The following is a 20,044-nucleotide window of genomic DNA, read 5'->3' on the forward strand; positions in this document are numbered from 1 at the left end:
TTTTATGTCTCGGAAGAAGCCGAGGTTTTCCTATCTTAATATGATTAATACAACTAGAACTACTACAAGGACCAGGCACATTTCCATTTTTTAAGGAAAGATTGGTAACAGTGCTACACTCGACAGTCCTTGATTTGGCGCTAAGTGCTAGCTAGGTAGCTATGCATGTTGCAACAATCTTCAACTTTATGCAGTTAATTGGAGGCCTGTATTTTTTATCAGAAAGGGAGACCCCCTGTTTGGCTTGGTCCTATGTGCGTGCGGCGTATAATAGAACCCATCGATCAACTGCATGTCTGAATAGAATATGAATCCGGTCGACCATAAGCACTTTGGTCATGTCGACCGATGGACACCAAGAATTCCAAGGCATAATACGGAGAATGCTCATCGAATGGTGGGCACAAGAACCTCCTGGCACATGCCTGAAGTCACGGGAGTTCCTCTAGTGAAAGTCAAGATGGATATGCAATGCATGCATAGAAACAATATACCCACTAAGTTAATTAAGGGATCTTTTCCGTTATTACGCAGGTTGCGTGCATCTCATGAGACACGGTTCGAAACATTTTCTTAATTATTAAGAAGAGTGATGTTTTGGAAGGTTGGTGATCTAAGCCTTTTAAACCTTGAGTATCGCTATCTCCCATCGTGCTCTTGCATTTTTCGTAGCCTTACCGCTTCGTCACCAGGGGCTGAGACAAAGGGGGCAGGCAGGGCTCCCTAATGAAACTTTCGTTTTATAGGACTAGTTAGGTATCCGTATATTGCAACGGGAACTCATATTTTACATGAAAACTATGTTTTGCATATTAATCTTGTGCCAAGCATACGAATTTGCATCAAAGGAACGTATGAAATATTCAAACATTTTTGTCATACTCGAACGTGAGATTGCTTTATATACAAACAATAGCATCATTATCAGCTGTGATTGGTATGAAGCATATTTGAAAAACAGAGCATCTTTAAAATATGCAACATAGAAGGTAACATCAAAAGCAAAGAATCTTTGCCTATGTCCTAGAGAAATAACTCACATCTTGGGAGACTATAATTATCTGGAACTTTAGTCTTTGTTTTGCAGGGCTTCATACTTTTTGTTGTTACTCAGGTTGTTCGTCTTCGCCCAGATCTAGCAAAGCTTTGATAAATCAGTTTAAACTCACATGTAAGCACAATGCTTAGTACAGATTGCTAGTACATCTCGTATTTGAACGCAATTCTTGCAATCATATTCATGTAGCAGAGAGAATAAAAATATTTTCACATTACTGAAAATGGAGATTGCCTTTGCAGAATTAATGTATTCATATTATGCTAATTGTACAAAATAGATTTCTTGTTCACTATTTAAATACATAATCATGTTTATGGTGGGAGGCCGTGTTGAAGAGTCTTGCAAATGCATGCTATGTTCCTCAGCAACAATATCAGTTTGATATGTAGCAACAATGCAGTGTTGAAGAAATAGAAGAAATTAGGTCTACACCTACAGAACAAAAGGGAGGGCAGAGGCTTGTTATAGACAAAAGAACTTCTAAAATGCTTTGATCTCTAGTTTTGTCTGAGATTTAGAACTTCTGAATTCTCTGATGGTCGGTATCAATAAAAAACTATCATAAACAAGACACAATGTCAGTCTTAGAAATGCATGCTATACAACAACAATGTCAGTTTTATATGTATTAACTGAAATAAAAATTGAAGAAGTTATCATCGCAATTTGTACAATTTACATAACCGGAGCAAACCTCAAAGCCCACAAAACTGTTTATCATTCAGCTAGAAAGCAAAGATCTCTGTATTCCTCCATACAAAGCCAAGATAGAAACTTCAGTCTCAGATCATAAATCTCACATTGCTAGCTAGCTGGATGTATAATCCAAACAAGCAAAATAATCAACAACAATCCTTGATATGTGATGCTGACGAATCACATGAAACATATAATTCGTTGGGAGCCTAACAGACTAGGAACATTTTTTTTTCCTGATGGGCCGAAGTCACATAAATCATAGATCTAGTCCACGCGAAGATATGAAGGGTGAAATTTCCAATCAATCAGTCCACTAATCAAGTGCTGGTATAGGGGCTCGTTGTGTGTTATTGGTGCCTAGGAAGCTCAACAATTCATCATCTCAAGCGGAAACTTCAAGCTAACATAATTGTTAGAACAAGAAATCTTAAATTGTCTATATCGATACTGATGTTATTGGAGCGTACCTTATTTATATGGAAAATTTTAGTTTGTAGACCATATCATCTAGCACATCAAATTATCACCCTCGGTTCCCTGATCCTTTGCTGAAAATAATCTTCTGCATCATAAATCGGATTGGTATACTAGCAAAGAGGTCTTTTTAGAACGAAAACCACCAAAATGTTAGGGATGCATTGGAGAAAGGGGAGTAAACTTGCGTAGCTAGGAGGATGAGCCAAGACTAGAACAAATGACAGATCCCGATGGCGATAGCCCAAGGTGCGGAAGTCCTCCTGATGTCACTCGCTCTCCTTCCTCTCCTCTCCAGTCTCCACCCCACCACTATATATAAGCAATACCAAATTAGCATCCAAACCCAGCACAAACACTTGGGCACAGGCTCAAGAACACGAGACTGTGAGAGGGAGAGGAGAGGAGCTGAAGGGAGTTGTTGGATCGATTTGGTTGGTGCCAATGGTGATGCCACGGTCGCTAGGTGCGGGCATGCTTAGGTTTCATGGCCTCCTCAAATAGCCGGAATCAGGCCCTGACACGTCATCATTCGAGCTCGACAAGCGCGATGTGGTGTGGCTAGAGGGTGGCAGTCAGGATGGGTGGGCCGCACCGCCGGTGCCCGAGGTGCCACCGCGCACGAGGCGTCGTGTGCACACCATGCCATAAAGCTTCAGGCTGTCCTCCCTCCTCCCCGATGGTGGTGATGGCGGAATACTCTGCTGCGGGTGAAGACATGATGGTGCAGATGACGGCGTGGTGAATAGCAAGGGTGGTGGCGCGGAGGATGACGATGAGGATGTTGACGTGGTTGTGCAGGACTCGGTGACACGTGGGCGAGGGCAGCGTGGTGGAGAGCGAGGGCGGCACAAAAGAGGTGGACGACGACGACACGACAAAGGGCGAGGGCGGTGGTGGAGAGTGAGGGTGGCACGATGGAGGGCGAGGGCACGCGGTGGAGAGTGAGAGTGTAGAGGTGGCAACCTATGGGAGTTGGGCGGTGACGCGACACGATGGATCAGACATCACAGAACAAATAGGTCGGACCGTGGAATGGATACAAGTCGTCTGATGGTGCAAGGATTCAGGGGGTGGGCACAGGATTCAGGATGCGTGTAGGATTCATGGGACTCAGGGTGGGCACAAGACTCATTAGGGACTTTTTAAGTAGTAGTGATAGAGATAGAGATTAGTTTAGCAGCCCTGCTGATCAGAGTTTGTTAAAATATACATGGCCCCACTCATGAATGTGTTTTAGTGAAAGCTAAGGTCCAATAATTCAATAAGTGGCTATGGTGAAACCCATGTGTGCCGAGCCAAGTCTCTATATTGTTTAACCTATCAAAGAGTCATGTAGGACAAGGACTTGCCACAGCTCATCTCTTACAATCTAAACGGTGTCGCTTTCACCGCTCACCAGCTATGCCACAATAGTTTTTTTTAAGCCACTGTCAGTTTGCTATTGAACAGTAAAAAGCTATGTTCCAAAGTTATGACATAGTAAAAAAACGCTACCACCGAGTGCATCTCGCAGGACCCGTTGTCACCGACCTCTGCCTTCTGCCATCACCTTCCTCTTCCTTTCTTCCTCCTCCACTGGCTAGCCCCACCACCAATCTGCGCTACAACATGAACATGCATGACACACACGCACGACACGAAGGGTGGCATCACCTCAGCACAAAGGCCGACGCAACATAACATGAAGTCGAGGTTGCTGTCATCCTCCTGTAAGTGTCATCCACCTCTTCCATCATACCTTGTCGAAAGCTGCTAACGACCACCTTCACGACACCGCAAGCACCCGTAGGGTGGCACAAGTAGCATGTCGTCGCCTTCTCCTTGAAATTCGATGGATCCAGTGAGACCCGACAAAATTTGCCTTCGATCTCAATGGATCCGGCCTAGATCTGCCAAGATCCAAACTCTAAACTGACGAATCTAACAAAATCCACTAACCTTCTTCACGTGTGGCGGTCCAGCGAGCACTCAACCGCCTTCTGCTTCGCTTTCGACCACCGCATGGCAAGGGGATCTCCTCTACACGACACGTGCGGCGCGTGCAATGGCTAAAGATCATGGGCCCCACCACCGATGGCGAGGCCCCGCCACCCTCACGTGTGACAGTCAGCAAATAATACGACGCAACTCGCTATCACGCTGTGCACTCCACCTACTAGGTACCACCAGCAAAGAAGCCATGCACGACCCCTGTCATGTCCACCTCAGCTGATGTGGGCCCACAACCACGTGTCGCACAAAGGGGCCGCCATCACCTACCTCACCGGCGCCATGCACCGCTACCCTACACACTAGTAGTGCCACCGCCTCCATTACCACCACAAGAGACAGGGGGAAGAGAGTGAAGAGGAGTGAAGACAGAGAGATGAATTGGGTGGCTGGTTTTGGGAAGAACAGAGCTCACCGTGAGCTCGGAGCTCGGTCTTCCCGGCGGAGGAAGAGAGAGAGAGAGAGAGAGAGAGAGAGAGAGAGAGAGAGAGAGAGAGAGAGAGAGAGTGGAGAGAATGAGAGCTAGGGTTAGACGATGACTCCTTTTATTCGGCCAGATCAAGCGTGGGCTGAGGGGGCATGAGTCAGCCGGGCTGGCCCATGTTGTTATCCCACACGACAAAGGGTAGAAAGAAAAATAAAAGCAACGAAATAGCTCTGAAGCCCAATAAACAATTGGGGCGGCCTATAGCGTGGAGTGGTTGAGTACGGGCTATAAATAGGCTAGCACTGTAACTGAGGTGACAGATGAATTAAGATTATTTCACCCCTCGGATACGTGCCGCACTTCAAAGCCTTCGGCTTTCCCTCTTAACTGAAGACCTTCCCTGTTGTTCGGTGACTTAGATTCCAACACCGAGAATTTAAAATTTTCTCATAAAAGCCAACAACTTTTGGCATAAGCCATAAGCAGCTTGCAGCAAAAGCTGCTTTTCAGCAAAAGTTTATAAGTTTCAGCTGTGTTAAATAGAGCCTATGTTAAAAACTCGATCTCACTAGAACTCACCTAGTCAGGAATATTTTCTTATGAAAATGTTCTTCCTAATCGGGAATTATCTCCAACCGAATAGAACATTTTCTACTCGAGGAATGACTCCAACTAAATAGAGTGCTAGGCACACCTAGTTGGAAAAATTACCTCTGGCCGCAAAGAGCTCTGAGCCCACCTAGTCGGGAAACTACCTCTGATTGTAAAGAATTCTAGGCACTAGTCAGGAAATTAATTCTGACCGAATAAAACTTTGGACCTACCTAGTCACGAATTTCACTTCTGACCACAAAAGCCTAAGAGTCACCTACTCTTTTTCTGCATCCTCAAGAAATAATTCATTAAATGCGTATTATCTCAGAAGAGAGTTGTAACCATCATTTCGTATGAAAAGCCACCTGAAAGGGTGTTTCGTAATTTGAACCGCCTGCTTACAACGTTAACATGGAGCGATAACGCCGATGCCCATTATAGATCACGCACGATCTCCACAACTTATAAATAGGAAAGGATTCAGCCATTATCATCATTATGCTTTCGTGCCTCTCAAACCTTCCCCTTCAAACTGCAAGTTCTTCTCCTTCCTTCAACCTTCAGCCCCCAATTCCCCAATAACATCCTCAAGCAGCCAATGGGCGACCTCTAAGTTGTCAGAGACCCACATTAAGAAGCTAGAGAGAGACGAGTTGATCGCCCTGAGGAGCTTGATTCCCTAGTGATCAGTGGAGGAGAAAGACGTTCTGAGCCCGAACATCGAAGAAATTGTGGTGTTTGGGATGTTCTTTCACTGTAGTTGATCAACACCAACCCCAACTCCATTACGATGATGAGCATCTTTGCTCACCTCTGTGAGGCTTTAGTAGGACTAAAGGCCTCTCCTTTCGTTATTCCGTTACTACTACCACCTAAAGAATCTCCCAAATGGAGTGGCGGGTTTCGCTGGCTTCCGCCTTCGCGGTGGCCTCACCACAGTGAATAGATTGAAATCATGATTAAATTGTCATGGTCAGAATGGCACAAGTAGTGATTCTACTGCGAGTGCCTTGCCCCAGGCGCCCTCGAGTACCAGGGCGTATGGGCGAATCTGTGTCCTCACTGTCAAGAACATTTACAGGTGAGCCAGCAATTTTGGGTGTTCATCAAATGTGTCAAGAGCATTAAGGCTCACGGCCTAACGTCCTGGGACGTGGCACTAGATTTTACCCAACACCGCCTAAGTCCTTTGAAGGCTCAAGTACACACTGCGTGTATATACTCGGGTCCCCTAGACCCACTTGAGACAGCACAACCGGTAAGGTTGTTGCTCTTCTTTGTATTTTAGACTTCGCACTCATATGATATAAGTGCACTCGTCTCTCTTTGCAGTATTGTTGCTGGTGGCGGTGAAGAAGAAGGTCAAGTACCTTTTTTTACAAGGCCCCAACAAGTGATTGGGATGATGTTCTGGTTGCTCTATGTGATTTGCCGCCCAACATCAGGGCGACGGAGATAAAGGTAATCATCCCTCCAATCTCCTGGTCTTTCCCCTTGGTTATAATTTTGAGTCTTGACTAAATGTTAGTCAGCAGATGCTTTCATGCATCGACTTGGGCTTAGCAGTTAGCCTGACAAGCCCCTCTAGTCAGGGGATCAGTCGTGGGGTAAGGAGAAAAACTCCCTCAATTCAAGGTGCTTCGACCCTGGCCAAGACTAAGAAGAGGGACCAAGCCATCTCAGATGTTTCAGACACCGACCCTGAGGACGTGCAAGTCACCGTCTTCCCCGAACCGTCCCCTACTCCAAGTAGGGGATGCCTGCCTGAGGTAATTTACAACCCCGCACCCCATGCATTCGAGGTTCATCCTCATCTTATTAGACAATTTGAATGAAACGACTGGTCCCAAATGTACAATGACGCTTGAGCATGTGTCAGGCAGGAATTTTGGAGGAAGCACAAGATGTCCTGGCCCTAGTGTCGGTGTCTCTGGCACCTATGCCATTGGAGGAAAGGTTGGAAACAGAGGACACCCTCACAGTAATCTTTCCTTCCAAGCTTGGCGGTCGCCCCACCGGCTCGGGAATTCCTCCTCCGAAGAGGTTGAAATCCTCTTTTGGTTCCAAAGGCAAACTCTCAAGGTAAAACAGTACATCTTTTTTCTTTTCAAAATCTCTCTCTGTGTCCGGTTACCTGCATGAGATATAATTTAAGAAGCAAGGGTTACTATGATGTTTGTTTTGCAAAAACATATTCTAATAACCCTTAGTTTATCTTATTAAGTCTTTATCAACTTTGAAACACACGAGTATAACTTAATATGCACTAATCAAATATTAATAATAGTACTAACTAACGCGTCTGCATCCTAGGAACCTATTTCTAGAGAAACTAGAAAAATCTATGTACATGCTCAACCTGACTAAGAGATCTTTTTTATATCCTACTAAGTCAGAACCAAGTGGTATGCAAGTAACAGAACACTAGTTACTTGTATTCCACAGGCAAGAGTGAGACTGCAAGAGTGAGACTGAGCACATATATCTAACCAAATACATTGTGTAAGTATTACTTTTGGAGTGCTCAAGCCACAAATAACGAACCCGTCGAGATGCTTGGCGCACTAGCATGTTTTGTCGTACGCGCAGCCCTCCACTCATAATAATCCATGTTGATTAGAGCCTTGGCCAAAAAAATAACTGAGAAAATAATTTTGCGAGACTACAGGACCTAAGGAGAGTGCAAACACACGCTTTTCCACTGCATTAGTTCTTTCAACTCTTAACTTGCTAGCCGAAACATCACGCAGTTAACCTCAATTATAAACACAGGCTAGGCAGAAAACGAAATTCCGTGTTCAATATCAGATATTAATCCTCCTAAAATTCCTTATGTTTTACGTTAAGAAAAAAGATCCTTATCAGTTCTATATTTCTCTCGATCGTTTTCGTATTTTCGGGATTTAAGCGGGAAAGGAAAAAAAAGGAAATTAAATGTGAAAACGGGGCAAAAAAACGATTGAGCTATTTTCCCAACTACTTTTTTAAATCTCATTTTTATTCAAAAAATTCCCATAAGATTCATATATTTTCGTTTGAGCCCCAGTGGCGCATGACAGCCCAACCCAACCTGATCAACCTCAAACTTGGGCACCTCCGCGCCAGTTCAAAGTCACGACTCACGACAGCACCAGTCACCTCCAACACTAGCCACCATGCCATCACCACGGTGATCATGGCGGCTCGTCGGCTCCGGCCACCCACCCCAGAGGAGCCTGCCAGGCTGGGTGCTCAGATCTCCTCCACTCCATGCCACGCCGGACGGCCAGAGCGCCATCCCTGGACGGGAAGAAGCTAGGAGACAAGAGGGCACGGGGCGGACACGACGGCGGGCATGGAGCACTCGGCGGCGCTGCGGAGGGCAAGGCAAAGAGCAGTCACAGCCAGTCCTAGAAGAACATTGTTAATTCGTTAACTGCGACACCAATACTAACATCGTTTGATCAGTAAGGTGAAGAAAATGAGATTTTTCAGATAAGGAATGAAAGACATCATGGAAACAAACAGCAGCAGAGCAGACGATGGAGATCAAGATGCATTGCGACCTTCTATTTATCTCTCATCATATCCATGGCCGATGGGATCTCAGAAAGATGGATGAAAGATAGGAAAATATGACAAAGATGGGGCCGGTCATGCGATGCAGTAGTGACAGCAGAGCAGGCTGCAACACGAGCGTGGCCCGTAAGCCCGCCGCCACCTCTGCCGCAGACTGTGAGACTCCCCAAATTTCACACAGACACACCTCACGCACGCGCGAACACCATGGTGCCAGCCTCCATTGCCCTGCCCATGTCTATACTGCTCCTGCTCCCCATAGACGCGGTGGCGGTGGCGGCTATGGACCCAGCCGAGAGGGAGATGCTGTTCCGCGTCATGGAGGCTGTGTCCTCGGACCGGGACTGGTGTACCGAGAGCCCCGACCCTTGCGACGCGCCGTAGCCGGGCCTCGAGTGCAAGTCAGCCGCCTCTGGCCAAGGAAAAACTTATCGATAACAAAAAAATATCGAAGGTTAGCGATAAACAGGATTATCGGATTTATCGGAATTCCATCGGCGATAGACAAACTTTTTCGGACAAAATTAAAAAAAATGGCTCAATTTCTCTATAAAAATCATATAGATTGTATCCAAACTATTTGACATAAAAAATAGCGCTTAATAATATATAAATGAGATAATATCACACTTTCATAGCACACATTCAATATGTTCCATTTGATAAGTGCACAAAACATCATATAAGCTCATATTCTTCCACATGCATAGTCTATTGGATAGATTTAAGCATAACAACTGACATAATCTCAAATACTACATGTTTGGAAGAAAATAGGAAACATTGGCATGAATCCATAGTCCCAAATATTACAAGTTTGAACCAAAATGCACAACATAAACATCAGTCCGTAGTCTCAAATATTACAAACATATAAACCAAAATAGGGTCACATAGGCTCAATATCTGATCACTAAATCAGCCCATACTCCATAGTCCCACGTATTACAAGCACTTGAACCAAGATGACAAAACAGGTGACATGCTCAGATTTGATCACTAACTCCGTCCAGAGTCCTTGGAGGCTTGGATCACTACAAATATTGACATATACTCAAAATTTGGTCACAATATACAAATGTGTAAGATCAATGACAACTGCATACTATTTTGCTCTGTTAAAAAAACACACAACTTAATTAAACTGTCAATATAATAGACTTCCAAAGAAAATCTCTAACTGTTCTTTGATTCTGTTGAAGTTAATTAATCACAAGTACATATTTGATTAGAAAAAGGTTTGACAAGAATAGGATAAATACTATGGATAACCTTTTTTAAGATAGAGGGCAAGAGGTTTGTCAAACCTTTTTAAGATTGAGGCCCTTGATAGAGAGTTTCTTTTGCCTTGTTGATCTTGGACGGATAGAGGTTGGTTGCTCACGTCTAGCACCTACAAATTCAAATGTAAGCTCATAGGTACCCATTTGAATTTAAATGCTACATATGCAATTGAGTTATCATTTGTACCACAACCTGCAGCATCATTTGTACCACAACCTGCAGCATCATCTGTACCGCAACCTGCATCATCTGAACTGTTATCCCCTGATTCAGCATAAGTTGGGCTACCTTGTGAAGAATCCGACTCAAAATCGTCCGCAATGCCTTCTTCATCTTCCTCCAATCCTACCTTCCCTTTCTTCTTATCGCCCTTTCTACCAAACTCAAGCTTCCTCTTAAATATGGCCACTTCTTCTTCATCCATTCCTAACTCATCTATGAGAAATCTACTTGGGCTTGGGGATTCAGGCTCATTGTCAACATATTCATCAAGAATAGGTGCAGACTCACTCCTAGAGTTGCACAACCAATCCATAATTGGGTTGCCTTCATCATACATAGCAACATCCATCATGATGCTACAAGGATCGGACTCCCTTTCTTTAGAGCCTTGAATTTCTTGAAGGCTTTGCATGTCAGTTACGAAATGTTGGATGCACAACTTCAAATTGTAGTGGACATAAACCAACTTGTGGAGCTTCTCATAACCCAACCGATTTCTCAACTTTGTATGAACCATAGCAAATGTGCTCCAGTTTCGCTCACACCCACTGGAGGACATGCATTGTGAAACAATACGCCGTGCAATCTTTTGTAGTTCTTTATGCTCTCCTCCTTATGAATCCCACCAATCAGCTACAATAAATAACAGAACAAGTATCACAACAAGAGAAGTAATAAAAAAAAACTTGCAATAACACCATTAAAAAGCTGCAATCAAAACAAAACCTGCACTCATACGGCCACTAAGTGCCGATCGTCGAGCCTCCTCTCCTCCAAATAACCCTCTCTTTGCACTGAAGAAAGCAAATTGTTCAATTGCATCAGATGCCTTTGAAGATGAGCTTGCAATCTTCTTGAGGGCCAATGTTACAGCGTGTCTGGAAGATGATTTTTTCACAAGCTTCGACCTATATAGTGCTTCAGGATCAAGTGCAGCAGCTAGAAAAAGAAACAAGTTTAGCACTCAGCTAGGAAAGGATACAAGTTGAGCAATATTTTCATTTCAGCACTTACCTGTAACCATGAGAGTTTCATTGAGAAGATATTGAAGTCTCTTGTTGATTACTTCCATTATCCTATCACGGAAATCTTCTTTATTACTTAATGTAGCACGTATGTCATCTACGGCTTTCAACATCTTTGGAAGGAATCCAGATATAGATGCGCTTTTCTGCTGATCAGCAAAGCGAAGTACAGAGTAGATTGGTGTGACAGCTTTCAACACCAATTCCATGCCACTCCACCATCTTCTATTTGTCAAACAATCATATGTGAATTCATGGTCCTCTTCATCCCTCCACGCACTATTAGTCCACTCATCAGACACCATCCATACCTTGAACTTATCCTGTCTGTCCCAAAAACTTTCAAGGAAGATGAAAACCGTGCCAAACCTAGTGGCATTCCACCGAATCAACTCTCCACCAATCTGCTCCCTCATCATAGCATGCAGCCTGAAAATGAAAAACCAAAGTAAACACACAAATACAATTTTATTCAACATCAGTTTCTCAAGTATACAAGTATTTACCTGTTATGGTTATAAAAGAATCTACAAATTCACTTTCCACTGTCCACGACTTTCGTGACCTCTGGAAAACGTCATATGTCCTTCAACATCAAATTGATAGTATGAGCTGCACATGGCTGCCAAGTAATGTGTGGATACTGAGCAATGAGCTGCTGGCATGCTTTCTTGTAGTTAGAGCCATTATCTGTGACAATCTGAACGACAACCTTAGCCCCAATCTCCTCAACAACCACCTCTCTAAGGCAATCATAAATAAAATTTGCATTTTGGATAGAACCAGTTGCATTTATAGACTTGTGGAAGAACATACGTCCATTGCAAAAGATCATAAAATTAATAATGCACATCATGGTAGGACCTGTACAATCATGCAAAAAAAACAAAAGTAAGTGCAAAAGGACAATTGCATTCAATCTTATTTCCTCGATTATACAAGTATATACCTGTCCATGAATCACACATGATGGTAACTCCATAGTCACCCCATTCATCCTTGAATTCAGCCATGTGAGCCTCCATGTCTTCATAGTTCATATCAAGCAATGGGCCATCTATTTCTCTTCCAATAGGAATGTGCACTCCTTCTCCAGCTGTTGGGCTAATTTAATGGCTGATCGAAAGTACGGACAGTCTGCTTTTCTTCCTAGAATATCATTGGCATGAAACCACTTGGTCAAAGCTTTCCCAAGCTTCTCTTTGCCATCCCCCATGAGCATAATGTCCACCCGAGGCTGCGCTTGTGCCCTGCTGCGTGCCAAATCTATGTCAAAGGGATCTTGTGAAACACTTCAGCTTTGGTAGAACCTGTACAATCATGCACACAAAAACAAAAGTAAGTGCACAAGTACAATTGCATTCAACATCAGTTTCTCAATTATACAATTCTTACCTGTCAAGTGTACTTTGTTGATTAGCTGAACAACTTGCAGACCCACTACCACCAGTCCTACCAAAAGGCGAAGTGTTGGCACGTTCCATGGCATGTTCTCTCAATGACTCTCTCATCGCCATCTCAATCTGTCCTGCTTCATCAGGAGGAATTCTTACCCTGCCAAAATTCCCAAAATCTCTATTTGCTAACATAACCTCCTTTTCAACATAGAGATGAAGGTTCTTGTTTCGCTTCCTCCTTACTCTTCGGATTGCTACTTCATCCGTCATTAATGCCTTAACATTAAGTGGCACATTTTTGCAGGCCGCCACATTCCCAGGCAATCCACCCAAATGCTACCTTAGACGGCTCACACATCCACCCTTAATGCGAGCAGGACAATAATTGCAGCTAAAGCCATTCCCAAGAGGCTCACCATGGCTCCAAGGGTTCTCAATGGTTCCTGTTAATTTCACCCGTCTCCCTGCAGTACCATACAAAAATATGAACAATTATGCAAGAGATAACATGGCCACTACTAAATATGATGATGAGCACATGAAACAGAACCGGTGTGAAACAAAAAATGGATACATAGTTACCAAACAAGTGTGAAACTAGAGGATGATGAGTATTTGGACACATCATTTTTTTGCTCAGACAAGCATCGCCTTACATGAAGCATACTTTGGGATGTTTTTCACAGTACTCCTATTATAGACACATGATTCAATACATATTATGAAAAAGATGAATATTCAGTCAAACAAAGAGAAGTTTCCAGTCATATAGTCAGTTATAATTGTCTTAATATAAATATTGGACAAGCTGTATAAAACATATTGTTTGATTGGTCATGTACACTTCATCCCATCTAGTTAGACCTGATCACCTGAAAGTATAGTTTGTATGGTGGCCAGATTTAAAACTGAACTGCGATTGAGAATTATATTATAGCAACATTCTTCAAAATTTCTCACCCTATTGAGATGGTAGCTGCAAATCCTACCACATGAAGAACATTCATATATATATACCATGCTTATATACAGGCTTTCAAATTACAACCATCGAATAGCTCATTAGCTCTCAGGTAAATTGACAGTTAATCATGCAAATAACAGGTTACTACCTACTTGAGTGACCACCTCAACAGCACCATCTGTCGCCGTGCTCCTACCAGCGGCGCCACTGGTGGACGATGCGCCGGCGACGCCCGTGCCTTTGTCACGGTGATCCGCCCCTCCCATGCCTTCTATCACCATCACAGCAGACCCAGGCTTGAGCAGACCACGCCGACTGGGGATGGGGAGTGTAGCAGACAGAGCACAACAGAGGGCAGCCGTTCGAAGCGCAGATCACAGTGCACGGCCGAGCAGAGCACGGTGCACAGCACGGGCACAGCAGAGCACGGTGCACAGCAGATCCCGCGACGCCTCTTGGCTCTTGCTCGCCGGGCCGCGCGCCCGCGCCCGCGCCCGCGCCGCCTCTTGCTCAGCGCCCCGCTGTTGCACGCTGAGCCGCGCCGCCTCGAGCTCACCGCGCCGCGCCGCGCCGACTAGCTCAGTAGCTCTAGCTTGCTGAGTCGCGCCGCTCGCTCGGCCGCGCATGGCGCGCGCCGCAGCAGCAGCCCGCACTCCCGCAGGCCCGCGCGGCCGCTCCCGCCGCTGGACGCCCGAGCAGCCGAGCTTCACTCGAGCCGCACCGCACGGGTGCAGCAACGAATAGCGATGGCGGTGGCTGGGAACAGGAGATGGGGATGGGGATTGGGAGTTGGGAGTCGGGAGAACAGGGTTGGAGACTTGGAGCTGGTTTGTTGTGTGGGCCGGGCCGCTGAAACGGTGTTGTGCAGCGGAGCGCGGGCGCCAATTCAAAAAACGCCGAAAATTTTGGCCGGTAACAAATTTAATCGGGACCCACGGGTAAATAGGAAAATCGGGTTTATCGGTTTCCATATTGGCAATAATTTTTTCCCTGCCCCTGGCGCAGGCGCGGACTCGGGCGCCGGCAACGCGCATGCACATCACGCAGCTGGACTTCGGCGTGGAGCCCAATCCGACGTGCAAAGACGCGGCTGCCTTCCATCCCAAGGTGCTCTCCCTGCCCCGTCTCCAGTCCCTCTTCTTCATCGACTGCTTCACGAAGTCGGCTGCCACCACGACTCTCACCTTGCCGGTGCCCGCCAACCTCTTGGCTTCCGGCCTGCAACAGCTCAGCATCAGGGCAAACCCGTCGCTGTTCGGGATGATGCCGCCAGATCTGGCCAGCCTCCAGTCTCTCCAGGTGTTCACCATCTCCGCCCAGAATGGCCTGGTCCATGGCGAGATCCTGCAAGCAGTAGGGCATCGACGGGGTCACGTTGCTGGTGCGCCTTGACCTCAGCTACAACACGCTCACCGGGCTAGTGCCGAGCCAGATTGGTGAGTTGAAGAACTTGGTCGGTCTGGACCTGAGTTACACAACTCGTTGTTTGGCTGCATCCCGAGCCGGATCAGCGAGCTACGACAACTGCAGAAGCTGGACCTGCGCTTGAACAACCTCACCGGTGGCATCCCGGACACCACTGCCAACCTGGCCTCACTCACCTTCTTGGTGCTCAGTAACAATGGACTGACCGGCTATTTTCCTCCTGGCATCTCCGGGCTGCGAAACCTCACGGTCACGAAGGAAACGAGAAGGGGAAGAGCCCATTTCCTCCGTTGGATCGCCCGCGCGACTGAGATGAAACTGCAGTAATCGTAACTTCAGTTTGTCTGAATTCAGAGGATTCTGATACCAAAGACAGTGTCACTACTTACATAATAGATCTCGGACCGAACCCAACGACTTCCCTTCGCGGGGGAGATTCGCGTCGTGAAGAGATTCTATTTTCCTTCAGCGCTCTAACGGTTTCCCTTCACGGTTCCCTTCACGATGAGATTCACAGGGTCATTCCCTTCAGGACGGGATTCTCTCTCCTTTCCCCTCGCGATTCCCTTCGAAGGGAAGCTGTTGGAGATGAGAGAAAATAAAAGGAATGGGAACGGGGAAGGGAATGAAATGAAGGGAATATGGTTAGGGGTAGTCTTATATACTAATCTATTACTATCGATTCCTTACGAGCCGATGATGATAAAGTATCACTGCCGGGTCGTATCAAGGATCAACATAAAAATGTATTCAAAAGGAACCGACAATGATAGTATCACTGCTGACCATTCTTATGAACCGGCAGTGATGGGTTGACTATTACTGCTGATTTTAACCACGAACCGACAGTGATAGTTCGTCGAGTATCACTTCCAGTCCGTGTTACCAACCAGCAATAATAATGAGTATCACTGCCGATCCATGTTACGAACAAGCAATGATAATGTATGATAGTTTATCTTAAAAAATTATAATTTTTTATACGAAATTTAATAAGGACAAACTTTATACGAAAATTGTAGCCCTCGACGAGATCTACAAATTTGTAGTTGATTTTTTTTCATTTGAAGTATTTAGATATCCAAATAATCATTTGAAGTTTCAGATAGAAGATATCAAAAGGATTACATATGCTATTGTTATCACAAGCACTTCTGTGGTGGGATGGTAAGAACGTATCGCGCGAGCTGAGTGATCTCGGGTTCGAATTGCACACGCGTGTATTTCGCGCGAAAAATCATATGACTTGTGATTTGTGACTGCACGCGTGGGGTTGTCTGGTCGGGCAAAAAAAATCATATTATCAAGCTAAAAAATATCAATTCGAATATCGACTATCACTACCGGCTGAAGTTTTTAGCCGACCATAATAACCAACTATCATTGTCGACTGAAACCTTCAGCCGGTAGTGATAACACCTTCACTGTCGATCCCTGAGTCGGCAGTGATAGTCGACTATCAGTACCTGTTACCCCGACTATCACTACCTGTTACCCATTCTTGGACTACAAAACCGTTATTAAACATCATTTTAGAGCTAACACTTAAGGTACTTTTTTTTTAGTAGTGTGCATCTCAATAGTTCATCAAAAATGTGCACTTGTTTTGAGCAACTACTACTTGCTATTGTTCGCTACTAACTTTAAAATTGATATTGAATGTCACTTTAGAGCTAACAGTAAAGATACTCTTTTATAGTGTGGATCTCAATAGTTCACCGAGATTGTGCACTTGTTTTGAGCTATGACTATACTCACCCATTGACCCATGCATCGTTTTCTCATGCATGCTAATTTCGGCCGCCTACCAAACAATTAAGGGCAAATATTTTGCTTCATAACGACGACGAACACAAGGATCAGCATGACCGGCCACTAGCCGCAGGAATATATATCTCATGTTAAATTGTGGGCAAGTCATTTTCTTCCGAAAAGTTAAAAAGGTTGTGTTTAATTAGAGGGATATGGTCATTTAATTTTTTAAGTTGTTTGATTGGAGTATAAGCTTAATAGGATGATCATATTGAGACAATATTTTTCTCCGATGCTAAATGAGCTTATCCGCAAAAAATAGTTGGAAAAGCTATCTATGTTCTGAATGAATTTTATCCTTATTAATATGGTATATTTTGATTAGTTACGGTAAATGTATTTTTTGTTATCATATTTCAAATGATATTATCTCTTAAACTATTTATCTGATTTGTGATCCAATTGTATCATTGTATTCATTGCAATTAAATCAACAAATCAAGATCTCGTATGATTATATTTTAATAAAAAAAACTAAATATATGACAAGGGAGTCTTACAAATTTTTAACTAACCCCATCCAAATTTTATCCATCTAACCAAATAAAAAAAAATAGATCACCATATCCATACTACCGAACAAGGAATTAGATCGTCCCATCTAACAAAATATAAATAATCATATTTTATTTCACTTTATCATCCAATCCAACACGTTCAAAATTGATTCGATAAGTAGCCATTCCCAGATAAACATGAAAGTTTTATAGTAAAAATAGGTAATGCCGACCATGATATCATGCGCGATTTACCATTGGATTGGCCTCGCGTTAGTTTTTCATTTCGATCAAAGGAAGTTAAATTGGCCTCCAACTCATGCTCGTCGCGTCGTTTTTCCGTTGAGAACGTTATGTAAAAAATATCTTTACTATCGATTTTAAAGTGATCTTCATTGTTAATTTTGGAATTAATAATGAGCAATAGACAATGATAATCCTAACTATCACTGTCGCTCGATATATTTTGGTTGAAAAAAGCTTTTTTTTCTTTTTGCTTGCGTGAAATAGGCACACATGCGGTTTGTGGTATTTGAACCTGGGTCAAGCGATACATAATTACCATGTCACTACATAAGTGCTTGTGATAACAATAGCCTATATAATTCTTTTGATCTCTTGTATATGAAATTTTAAACGATTATTTGGATATCTATATGACTTCAAATGAAAATGTTTTTAACTATAAAGTTGTAGATCTCGTCGAGAGCTACAATTTTCCTATAAAATTTATTCTCATCTGATTTCGTATGAAAAACTATGATTTTTTTAAATAAACTATCATCTATTATCACTGTTGTTTTGTAATACGGATCGACAGTAATATCCATTATCATTACCGATTGGTAACACGACTGACAGTGATACTTAACGAACTATCACTACTAATTTGTGATTAAAATCGGCAGTGATATTAAGCCCATCACTATTTGTTTATAAGAAGAACTGATAATGACAATATCATTACCGATTTATGATTAGAACTAGCAGTGATAGTTAAGTTTTATTGTTGATTTTTTAATATATTTTTAATATCAGTCTTTGATACGAATAGGTAGTAATAGATCCACGTATAAAATCTATTCTGCGTGTGTGCAAAATAGAACTAGAACTCGATCCCAGCAAAGATCAGTTCTGCAAGAGTTTAGACATGTAAAGTAGCATATATGGCAGATCAGTCCATCACCCGGCCCTGAAATCAGTACCACCGGATGTCTGGACCAGTAATTAGCAGACACGATAATGTGGCACGAGGCAGGAAGCTCATGGAAGCGAAAGTTCATGAATGAATTTTCCAAACAGAGCCTGATCGATCGACACGGTGGAAGCAAAGAAATAGGAATGAAAACAGTTAGAAACGATCGGAAGAAGCTTTCACCATTTTTATTTTTATATTTTTTTTCAAAAGCGAAATCGAAAACGATAGTGTCAGAAATAAATACGGCGTCGATATTACGGGAACATCGATAACGATATTGTTGGAACGGAAATAAGCTGGTATCGATCGGAAATCAAAATTATAGAATGATAAACACCGACGTAACGCTACTCGTAATCACGCCCATGCACCATGTATAGGATCAAGTCAATTGATCGATGATTACACATAAACACACTATGAGAATAATATTAAATATTTAACTTAAGTAATAATACCATACATATTCGACTTATGATAGACCAAATAAACACATAAGTACTGAAGTATACAACCAGACACCAGAACATCGCAACATGCTAACATCCAACGAGATAAATATATTATATATAGTTTTTAGTTCAGACTTAACATAGACACATAATAGTTTAGACTTGACATAGATTTATATGGGTTGCGCTACTTGTGGATGCGGGCCTTCAGATATGAGGGTGAAAAAGGGTAATTATCGGGCTTAAAATACAATAATTACCGGCTAAATACGGAAAACCCCGAAAATGATCTGAAGAGCCCAAAATCATTTCCACTTCTATTTCCGGGACGTAATACCATTTCCATTTCCATTTCTTTGGTATATCATTTCCGACTGCTACGGTCGGAACTCTTCGAAAACGAGCCCCGAAAAACCGATATATATCGTTTCCGTTTTCATCCCTGCGAAGAAAGGTGACAGCGAGGGAAAAATAGAAGTCGATGGCAAAAGAATCTGCTGAGAGATGAGTGGCGAGGTCGACCAGAATTAGTGGGGCAATTAAATCTAATTATTTGTTTACCCGCAGATAAATATTCTAATAGAATCGGATATTTGTTGCATTTAGTATCCGCATGTATATTCGTGGGTGAAAAATAGTACTCCGTAGGTAAACATGTAGTGAAAATAATACTCGATGGGTAGACGGGTACGAATATAGATAAGTATATCCGTACCCATCAAACCCGTTTACTCGTATAGCCCATTTCACCCGAGAATTGCCCCACCTGGAACAAACCTCCCCTTAGGCTTGGATGGAATTACCCACCTGCCACTGCATTATCCTTTCACCCGTCGCCAAAATGCATCCCTCCAACACTGCTCTATCTCTCTACCCACCGCCAGGTTCCAGATCTGCCTCTCCAGTCTCCACCCGCTACCACCATCGCTCGTCTGATCTCTCTCTGCCCGCCGAACGACGTCTT

The 20,044-nt window shown here is 43.5% G+C and overlaps 2 pseudogenes; one reads left to right on the forward strand and one right to left on the reverse strand.

Moving 5' to 3' along the window:
• The first annotated feature begins 9,011 nt into the window (after positions 1-9,011).
• On the forward strand, positions 9,012-15,448 carry LOC133895140 (receptor like protein 29-like; annotated as a pseudogene).
• Positions 9,578-14,131, reverse strand: LOC133894944 (uncharacterized; annotated as a pseudogene).
• Positions 15,449-20,044: the final 4,596 nt, after the last annotated feature.

This window comes from Phragmites australis, chromosome 16 (assembly GCF_958298935.1).
Source record: "Phragmites australis chromosome 16, lpPhrAust1.1, whole genome shotgun sequence".
In the NCBI taxonomy this organism is placed as follows: domain Eukaryota; kingdom Viridiplantae; phylum Streptophyta; class Magnoliopsida; order Poales; family Poaceae; genus Phragmites; species Phragmites australis.